An 11,187-nucleotide genomic window follows, 5' to 3' on the forward strand; every position below is an offset into this window, starting at 1 on the left:
AGACCTGTTGTAAAAAAATTTTTTTTTAATTTAGGGAACTTCCTTGGTGGTTCAGTGGTTAAGAATCTGTCTCCCAATGCAGGGGTGGTGGGTTTGATCCTTGGTACGGGAACTAAGGTCCCATATGCCACAGGACAACTAAGCATAGGCATCACAACTACTGAGCCTGCACACTTGAGAGCCTGAGCTCCAAAACTAAAGGAGCCTGTGTACTGCAAAAAAGACCTAGCATAGCCAAAAAAAGACATTTTATTTTTCTTTAATTTTTTAAAAATTATTTATTTTATTTTTTAACTTTACAAAAGAAATTTTAAAAAACTTTTTTGAAAAAGTGAGCTGAGAGGGGCTGTTTATGGGCTGCGAAACTATCTGAAGTTCTCTGGATTTCCCATGCCATCTCACAACTCTGTGATTTTGACAGTTTTGCTTGAAACCACCCCATTGATAGTCTATACCAAGTTAATCTCAAAACTCAACAAAAGCTATTACCTCCTCCAGAAAATCTTCCATGACTCCATACTACACTCTGACCTAGCCTGGTCTGTACAGATGCCCAACCTTGGTGCTTCCACTGTTGCCTGTGCATGTCTTTCTCACAGCAGTGTTATAATAAGCTGTTGATGTGTCTGACTCCTTCACTAGGCTGGAAGCTCCCTGATAGGTATGAGTTGTGTCACATTTTTCTATATACACACAGCATCTCTCCAGCTCCTGGTTATTTCTGGTTATTAGAGCTCCTGGTTACTTCTGGTTATTAGAGCTCCTGGTTACTTCTGGTTATTAGAGCTCTTTATTGACTAGGAAAAAAAGAGATCACTAAGAATGCCTGAGTAGTTGGATTCACAGATGAACACTTGGACTGGATTCTGGCCAACAGGTAAGTGGGATTTGAAGTCAGGGCATGTCCTTCCTGCCAGTAGAGTGATCCTGAGCATGAATATGTGAAACAAACAATAAAGAATACAAGCCCAAGTGTGAGAAGCAAATGTTTCCCCATATATCTAATGAAGATCTAACAAAGTTCATTTCCTTTTGTTCAGTCCTTTGCAGAATGTCAGAGAAATAAAAATATGGTGCATGCATGCTAAGACACTCCAACTGTGTCCGATTCTTTGTGACCCTATGCAACGTGGCCCACCACACTCCTCTGTCCATGGGATTCTCCAAGCAAGGATACTGGAGTAGGTTGTTGTGCCCTCCTCCAGGGGATCTTCCCGACCCAGGAATGGAACCTGCATTTCTTACACCTGCATTGCCAGGTGGGTTATTTACTACTAGCGCCACTAAAAATATGGTATAAATATACAACTGGAATTGTGAGCAGACAGAAACCTTGGTTGCCATTCTGGCCATGAAATCAAGTCTTCTCAGGAGCTGTATGAATTCAGAGGACAAGATCCTTCCCAGCACATCCCCTTCCCATGACTTCCCCCCACCCCCAATAAAGTCCCTAAACAGAGAGATCTTGTTCAGGTAGGTATCACAGCTCAAAGTCAAAACAGTTAGAAGCTGACCAGAATAGTGGGTCCTTGACCTCTCTGCCCTTCCCACCCATAGGCTTCAACTTCCTATTGGTGGTCCATCTGTTTCTTGAGCACTGGGTAGAAGATTATTTTTCAGACAAGATAGGGTTTATTTTATTTTTGCTCTTTATGCTATATGTGTGTGTGTGTGTGTGTGTGTGTGTGTGTGTGTGTGTGTGTGTGTGTGTTCAGTCATGTCTGACTCTTTGCAACCCTATGGACTGTAACCTACCAGCTTCCTTGGTCCATGGAATTCTCCAGGCAAGCATACTGGAGTGGGTTGCCATTTCCTTCTCCAGAGGAATCTTCCTGAACCAGGGATCAAACTTGCATCTCTTGTGTCTCCTACACTGGCAGCCAGATTCTCTACCACTGTGCTACCCTGCAAAGGAAAATATATAATATTTTCATCAGTTTTGCATCAGTTTTATTCCAGAATACATCATCTTAATGATAATAAAAAGCTTTTGTATGCACGTAAGTGCCAATACATTTTTGAAGACCCAAATTTTAACAAATAGAATAGACAAATTCATAAGACAAGAAATCAGAGTACTTTGGCCAAAAAATAAAAAAATCTGGCTCAACATTCTGCTTGCTGGTTTTACATATACTGTATAAACAGTGAGTATGGATGTGAATGTTATAGCTTTTTTAAGGGAATGAAGTAATGTCTAGGTCACTTTTCCAAGGTTATGCAGGAACTACAATACTCTTTGACAGCAAACAATAAGTGCAAAGTCTGCATTTCCACCATCTCAGAGCAAAGCACCAAGAACTTCCTGCAAAAGATAGCCAGCGCAAAGAATCTGGTCAATGTCTGCAGCAGGAAAAATTAATGGTGCAAGAAAGGAGGGACGTGATGCATGACTGGGAGGAGGTTCAAATTTCAGAAGTGGCTCTGCAGCTTCAGAGCATTTTCTCTGGTCTCAGGCCTGTCTGCCACTGGATTCTGTGTGCCCTGATCTAAATCTTTAACCAATATGACCCTGGATGACGATGACTCAGTTTGCTCAGGAGCTTGATTGAGGGCATCCTCCTCACTTGCTAAAACTCTGGGTGAAATTTCTATCCCGAAGATGCAGTGTAGCTGATTAGATATTTTAGCTAAGGCTAGAGTGACAGAGGGCTTCCCTGGTGGCTCAGAGGTTAAAGTGTCTGCCTGCATTCAGGAGACCTGGGTTCAATCCCCGGGTCAGGAAGGTCCCCTGGAAAAGGAAATGACAACCCACTCCAGTATTCTTGCCTGGAGAATCCCGTGGAGGGAGGAGCCTGGTGGGCTACAGTCCACAGGGTCACAAAGAGTCAGACATGACTGAGCGGCTTCACTTTCACTTTCAGAGTGACAGACCTGCTCTCATTTATCAATTCCCTAGACATGGGGACACCTTCCTTATCAGTTACCAGGTCATCACCTGAACCACTGAGGTTAATATTTTCTACATCTTCTACTCCAGCTGAAGTGTCTGTTAATTCTTCTGTCTTCACAGATATGGCCTAATGAAAGGAGACTTGTGAACACTGATCACTCTGGGTAGCTATAAGATGCTCATTTGGGGACCATCTTTCAGAAAGGTCTTTAATACCTGTGTGGCCCTCAGTTACTGTCTCTGATTGACAGATAACATCTTCAGATGCATTTTCTGAAGCTGGTTTACTACAAAAGACCAAAATTTCATTTAGTTCCTTCAAGGCTGCTGTTATAGATAGCCCTCTGTTGACTCCACAGAGGGCTAACTGCCACAGAGACTTAAAGAGACTTATATTCATTTGTTCAACATTATTTTCTGGAAGCTGTACATCCTGAATCGAAATGGACTTACTCAAAATTTCAGAGGAAGGGTTACATTTCTACTTCCATCAAGGGACTATCTAAGGTGAGGTCAGATACACCAATGTTCTTGACATTAGTATTCTGATTGCCTGCTGAATTAAGCATAGCAACTAGGGATTGTTCTACTGTATCTATTTACATAAGAGTTTCTGAATTTGAGGAGCCAAAGAATCCTGCTGCTAAAATTCTTTTCTCTTAGCCTGTCTCCTTTCACTGTAGTTTCCAAACAAACACTTCTTGTTGATTCTGTTACCTTTCTTCAAGAAGTTCGAGGTCTTCTGTGTTACAAAGATGTTCTCCATCATGTGAAGCATTTTGTTGTGTACCCTCATGCTGTTCATTCCTTGGTTCTTCATGTTGCTGAAGGCTATTTACTTGACTCAGGTACTGATATTCTGGATGCCAATCGTTTTCACCTACAAGCCTCTGTAGTTCTTGCTTCCTAGTAGCTGTGACGGATAAACTAGCTTTCTGTCTTGTGTGGAGATGATGAGGCCCTGGGTGTTTCTTTCAGCTTCCCAGGTGGCTCCAGGTATAGAATCTGCAGGAGATGTGGGTTCGATCTCTAGGTCTGGAGGATCACCTGAAGAAGGAAACCCCACTCCGGTATTCTGATGGAATAATCCGGTGGAGAGAGGAGCATGGTCGGCTACAGTCCATGGGGTCACAAAAAGCCAAACACAACTGAGTGAGTGACCACATACATGCTGCTTTCGGCAGATTTCTCTAGGTCATCTGCACCAATGGCTTCTTTTGAGTGAATTCTGCAAAGGAATAGCTGTACTCTGGTTTGCTGGAGCATTGTCTGATGAAGAAGCACAATCAGAAAGGTCCTGTAGAGGAAGATGTTCTTTCATTTCTGAGGGTTATCTGGAATTCAGCTGAGGCCTTCAACGTCTTCACAACTTTAGGTTCAATGCTGTCTGCGTCACTGGGCTTGATGGGGGGGCGCAGACTAAGGCAGAGACAGAATCAGTAAGACTTAAGAATTACCAGTCACGAGTCTCTGTCGGGGAGGATGGGCTTGATGGTTAAATGCATTGATATTCTCAGTGAGTTCCTTTACTGCTTTTTTCCTCTGGTCTGGGGACCACTCCAGCTGCAGTTCACACGTACTATATATATGCATTATGGATTCTGACACTCTGCATCTTCTATGGATTTCTGAAGGGCTTCTGCTAATTCTTGGTCTGCAATCTCCTCTGGCCTCTTACCTGGCCCCATATGGCAACTGGGAACACTCTGGTTAACTCTCCCTCAGGAAGGAAGATGGTCTGTGAGCCTGTGGTGCTCATCATGAGTACATTTTTCTTGAGGTCAATGGAACATTGATGCCATTTCAACATATCCAGTCCTGGAAGCATGTCTACAGGCTCTTCCTAAAGTATAGAGAAGGAACAAGCCAGGAAATCTGCTTCCTTTTGAACCTGAACTAGATGTACCCTTCCAATAATCTTCTGGAAGCCCATTCCTTTGGCCATCCCTGCCCACCAATAGTCCACCAGCCTCATTATATTACAGCTTTCTGCACAAGCTTGGTTCGTCATAATCATCTGGGCACCTGAGTCAACAAACAATTTCACAGGATGTCCATTCACTTCGCAGTTAATACAAAGCATCATTACTCAGCCCAAACTTTCCAGAGCCTCTTCCATAGTTATTGCCATGTTTTCTTCAATGTGCTATTACCTTGTATCTTCTATTTCTGCCTGAGTTTCAAAATTATAAGGGTCCACAGAAAAGAGACAAATCCTTTCTTGCTCTCTCCTTGTGGCTCCATCAGGACCCTAGAAAATTTCTCAAGATCTTCTCTGAGCAGAGCATCTGCTAGGGGTGGGTTGTGTTGCTTCAGCAAAGACAGCTCAGAGGGGATTGGCAAGCAACAGGTCTCAGAGCAAGGCTGGATTGCCCAAGCTCTGAAGCTATTTCTCCAAGAGATGAGTGGGACTGCTGGGCTCCTTGTAGCTGGCGCTATGGGAATTTTGGGTTTTTGGTTTTAATTTTTTTTCCTTGAAGGTTGATTTTATATTAAGAGGTGAGTCTTTCATACATGTAAGTAAAATAGGCTCTAAAAGACAAGTACCTCAAAATAAAATGGCTCTTAGCATACCTCCCCATACCCACCTCTCTCTTCACACCTCTCACTCTAGGAAGTACTGTTGACTGAAAGTATCCAGTTGTATTCCTTTGAAGAAAGCGTACTGATAGACGATGGAGTCTGTTGGGTAAGTTCGGGAACTGCACCGGAGGTCGAGGGTCTGCTTTCTCCTTCTGCCGTAAAATCCCAGCGCCGCCATCTTGTAAGCCTTAAGCAGCCCATGACCCGTGGTGGTCTGTGAGGTCTTTCAGCGGAGACGGTCTGTCTCTCAGCTGCAAGGAAGTCGGATTCCGCCCGCACAGCGCGGGAGGTGTGCAGCTGCAAGTCGGCGTCGACCTGGAGGGAAACTGTCACCTCGAGGAAGACCCTGTGCACACAGTACACGGTGAGCAGCCTGGCCTGGTGGATCCGGCTCTGTTGGGCGCTGTCTCGGCTGGGCGTCGGGACGTCAGGGCGTCGGGACGTCAGGGCGGCGGGACGTCAGGGCTGCGGTGGGGCCTGGCTGGTGCTGCAGGCAGCCGCCCAGGCGCCCGCTTGCCCGAGTTGCTCCGCTCCCTTATGGTCGCTCCGTGACTCCCTGAGGTACCTCGGTGACTCCCTTGGCAAGCGGGGCCGCCACCACCCGCCTGTGAAGCCGCTCGAGGTTTTACTTGAAAGACTGCTGCTCAGGGCTGTTATCTGGTTAAGTAGATGAAGCGTGGAAAGGATTGACTCATACTTCCTTTTCTGGTTTTTGACGTTGTTCTTCTGAAACACAGACACTGGAGTTTTCTGTTTCTTGACATATGTATAAGAGAGGAGAGAGAGTTAGAAGATAAAGGAGGGGAGCACCCTTTCTTAGGGGAAAGACTGAAACGATAACTATGACGTTGGCATGAGAGATTATCCTGGAACAACAACCTTTAGACCATAATCTCTCATGCCAATGTCATAGTTATCGTTTCAGTCTTTCCCCTAAGAAAGGGTGCTCCCCTCCTTTATCTTCCAACTCTCTCTCCTCTCTTATACATTTAAGCAACCTTAAAAAAAAAAAAGTCTTTATTGAATTTGCGACAGTATTGCTTCTGCTGCATGTGGGATCTTAGCTACTGGACCAGAGATTCAACACACACCTCTTGCCTTGGAAAGGGCTGCTAGTCTAAACCACTGGACCACCATGAAAGTCTCTATAACCATACTCTTATAAACGGTTTCACCTGCTGCTTCATTGTGGAGCAGCTGAAGATGCATTGAGAGAGCTGACCCTAACCTCTACACAAATCTTAATAATAAAAAACAATGTCAATTAAATGGATCATAGGCCTAAATGTAAAAGTTAATACTATAAAAACTTCTATAATACTATACAACTTCTAGAAGAAAGCATAGAGAAATTTTGTGACCAAAATTAGGTAAGGCCAAGATTTCTTAGATTTAGCACACAAAAAATAAGCCATGAAAGGGGAATTCTCTGGCAGTTCAGAGGTTAGGGCTCAGCACACTCACTGCTGAGTTTCCTGGTTCTATCCCTGGTGGGGAACTAAGATCTCACAAGCTGTGAGACCAAAAACTAAATAAACAAATAAAACTTTAAAAAAAAATTAAAAATTCAACTGAAAAAAAAATTAAAGGAAAAATTGATAAATTGCATGTCATAAAAATTAAACATTTTAATTTCATCAAAATTAATCATTTGCTCTTGCACAAAAATGTCAACTGCATTGATTAATTCATTTTAAATAGTTATTAAATGTCTGATGTGCCAACACCCTTTTAGGTGTTGAATTATGGCAATGAGCTGGATTTCCTCTATTACACTGGACTTGCAGAAAAATGAAAATCTTTAAAAGGTTTTCAACAAACGAAAAATACGAAACAAAAGTTTATTAACACAAGCATCCCTGCTATATGTTTTTAAGTTTTTTAAGTACATGGACAGGATGCAATACCAGGAAATAATGGGAAAATACTGAGAAATAAGTATATGTATTATCATTTGGTATTTGTTGAATCTTGTATCATTTGAGCAAGAATCCTAGGGATGTGGGTGCAAGATAAAGAACATTAGAGCTTTGGAGGATGCTCTGAGGCCACATTTCACTCCAGATTGTGTATTGTGCTGTGGGACTTGAGAATTAGGCAACCACGGGTTAGATGATTAGTTCCTGCCATGAGCTGTGGGATCTTAGGTTGTGATGAAAATGCCTAGCTTGTAGAGTTGTTGCAAGGATTAATGAGGTAATAAATGCGCAGTGCATAACTATACCTCAGTAAAAGGAGACTCACTGGATGATGACAGTGATGATCATAATAAAATCCAATCAGTTTCCAAAAGTTGACTAGACTGAAAAAGTCACCTGTTAATTTTGAGAAATATGCCTGCTCCCCTAGGGTTTACGGGAGGATTGGGGCACTTCCTTTCCTCTCCCCATCCTGTGTGCATGACAGGTATCACTAACCAACGCACCACAGCACTCTTCAATTAGCCTAGATCAGGCTTCAAAGTCCTCTCCAGGCAGACAACTCTCCTGTTAGCACTGGAGATAAATATATCTGCCATTCCTAACTTAAGGGTTCAGTAGACAACTGAAGAATGACTATAAATTTATTTTTCTTACAAAGGCCCAAGTTAAGCCTAACAAGGGATGACTAGGGGTTCTAGAAGGTGCTTGGCCACAATATACTACAAGTTTATATCCTAAATAATTAGTCACTGGTTGACTTTTTATTTAGTTAAACTGTGTTCTGTTCATTCTAAATTCAAAAATAAATGATTGATCATATACCCAACTCTTGGGATTTCTTGAAAGTAGGTCTTTGACTTTTCAAGCCTAGAGCCACATACCTGCCATCTCATTTTATAATTAGAGCAGTTGTTCTAGGTTAGGAGGCCCTTGAGCTCTATCTGACAGGAAATAGCTCCATGAGGCAGAAAGAAAACCTGTCAGGTCAATGTTCTGGTAATCTGACTCAGCTAAGGCAATGATGCTTAAAAGGGCAGAAGCTCCCTTACGGCATGGTTCTCAGCCTTGGCTAATGCATAGAATCAACTGAACGGTTTTAAAACCCCTAATGACCAGGAATCGGTCCTGACCAACTATTAACATATCAGAGGCTCTGCAGATGCTGCCCAAGTGTCAGTATTAAGTTAAAGCTCTTACGGTAATTCTATGTGCAGCCAAGGTTAAGAATTATTGTTCTAAGGTGTTTTGGAAATTTACAAGGTGTCTCTATTTTCCCAATAATTGGGGCAGAGATTGTTTCTGGCATTTTTCTTAGTAGAAATATGGATGAGATGTTGTAATGTCTTATAATGCCTAGGACAATTCCTTCCCAATAAAAAAATTGCCCCACCTTTTGAATGTCCTACTGGATATCAATATGGTTGAAAAAATTATATGACCTGGAACTTAACTGTACCTTACAAATAAACACAAAGTATTATTTGCATGTTTTTAATTCATACACACAGAGTTTTCCTGGAATGTAATCAGCATTTAAATCAAGGTAAAATTTTACTTTATTTAGAAATTTACTAGGAGTTGCTTACCTTGTCAGACAATCATATCACCAATATCAGCGCTACTTGTGATATTTGAGTTGTCAGCATTTGTAGCTGTGGTTTCCATGGTGATGCTATATATAGGTGACAGTATCTGATGATCTCTTTGTGCTTGAATGTTTAGATATTGCAATGTATACTACTTTCAAGGAAGACCAAGTTTTTTTTTTGTTTTTTGTTTTTTTAATGGCTAAAAACAGTTAACAGGTTTTATCACAGTGTAAGTGCTTTGGGATCTCAGAGATTTTGCACCTGGAGATATGCTAGTTTGACTGGACACTCAGTGTCTTTCAAAGTGGAGCCAGGCAACACCTTTTTCTGTTTGTTGTTTTTTCAACTGTCTTTTGCCTTACTATCACCCTTCTATCTCACTCTTGCCTCCATGTAAACTTGTGAGAGCTATGGCTTCTCTTTAGGAAAATCTTAACTAGGCATTCTGTGCTTTTATGAACAGAAGAACTAAAACTATTCTTTTGGGGCTCATCCATAAATCTTAAAAGCGAGACTCTTAACATTTCCTTTCCATTTTCCATCCAACCAACCCTGACTTTGCTTGCCTTGAGTACTGTATTTGCTAGTGAAGAGATTCATTTCCCTCATTCAGGGGGACACCATCTAATGTTGCTGTCAGAGTCCATCCAATCTGTGCCAAATAAACTGTCAGGTCTTGTAAACATAATATACCAGGGTCTTTGTCCAGGAGCAATCCTCTGTGTAACCCAGTTTTTCACTGTGAGGACCTTAAGTACCATAGTAGGAGGTGGTGGGGAGAGGTTCATAGCCAGCTGTAGATTTCCAGCTGAGGAAGCACTGAAAAGGCAACATAACCCCATATTACAAAACCTCATGTTTTGAATAGGATAATACACAAACCATTCCAGATAGAGGAGAATCCGTCTAAAATGTTAAGGACCCTCCAGAATGAAGGTTTCACAGTGAGTATCCGACACCATACAGTAATAGAATTTCTTCTTATTTAAGGAGAATGAGCATTTCTTGAGTACTAATTAACAGCTGGGAATAGTATTCAGGCTTTTACAGTCATTGTCTTCACAAATTCTCCCCAAAGCACTTTGAGTTAAGAACCAGCAAGTCATTTTACAGATGAGAAAACTGAAATTCAGAGAGGTTAAGTTACTTGACTGAGTTAAGTGGCAGAATCTAGACAACCCTAGTATGTCTAGCTCCATGGTTCAGGAGATCAGCTGCCACGCTTTAGGCTCCATTGCCTTACCTAACACGTTATATGTGCTGTAGTTTACACCTGCTTCCTTGTATTTGCTCTTGGCATATCCTGTAGTCTTACTCAAAATCCTGTGTTTGACCAGAGCCCCCACCTAACTGGACCAGTGAGTGCTGTCCCTTGGAAATAAAATGTGAGTCACAAATATGAGCCACATTTGTTAATTTTAACTTTCCAGTAGCCACATTTTAAAAGGTAAAAATAAGTAGATGAAATTAATGTTAATATGTTTTATGTAACCCAGTACATCCAAAGTGTTATAATTTGAGCATGTAATCAATGTAAAAATTATTAATGAAATAATTTTCACTTTTGTACTATACCTTCAGAATATGTTGTATAATTACGCTTTCAGCACCTCTCAGTTCGGACTGTACCCACATTTTAATTGGTCAGCGTGGCTAGAGCTACTGAGTTGGACTTCGCCAATCTCGATGCAGAGATCTCAATCCTCATAATAATCTTAGGTGCTCTTCAGAGAACAAAAAAGAAAGAAAGAGCAAGTTTCTAGTTATTTGCTTGATTTAGTACAAGAAAAGAATAAAAGGAATAAACTCTACAATTTCCATCTACAACTATAGTCATATTTGCCTGAGAGCAGATGAGAAGCTGAGTGATAAGTCTACGCCATTACATGACGTTCTCTTAGAGGGATGCTTAACACAGAAGATCAGGAAGTCCCAGACCCTGTCCAAAGGGTATCCAAAGGGTGACCCATGAAGCCAGCTCACCAAGGGCATCCAGTTGGGTCACCATCAGCTCTCAGTCCTCACATTCGCTCTCACACCTGCCCCAGCATGAGAGGCAAGGTGCATAGCCAGCCCTCAGGAGCCTGGCACAGGCTCTGTTCTTCATACACTGATTCTTATATCTGAAGAGCAGAGGGAAACCTCAAACCTCCCCTGCCCCCCAAACCTATGGAGAATCCTCTACCCTAGTGTTTCACAG

At 42.0% G+C, this 11,187-nt stretch overlaps 3 pseudogenes; all 3 read right to left on the reverse strand.

The window, feature by feature from the left end:
- Nucleotides 1-291: 291 nt before the first annotated feature.
- LOC129654313 (uncharacterized) lies at nt 292-5,932 on the reverse strand (annotated as a pseudogene).
- LOC129653509 (regulatory solute carrier protein family 1 member 1-like) lies at nt 2,829-3,867 on the reverse strand (annotated as a pseudogene).
- Nucleotides 3,866-5,489, reverse strand: LOC129653318 (protein DDI1 homolog 2-like; annotated as a pseudogene).
- Nucleotides 5,933-11,187: the final 5,255 nt, after the last annotated feature.

Source organism: Bubalus kerabau, chromosome 5 (assembly GCF_029407905.1).
Source record: "Bubalus kerabau isolate K-KA32 ecotype Philippines breed swamp buffalo chromosome 5, PCC_UOA_SB_1v2, whole genome shotgun sequence".
Classification (NCBI taxonomy): domain Eukaryota; kingdom Metazoa; phylum Chordata; class Mammalia; order Artiodactyla; family Bovidae; genus Bubalus; species Bubalus kerabau.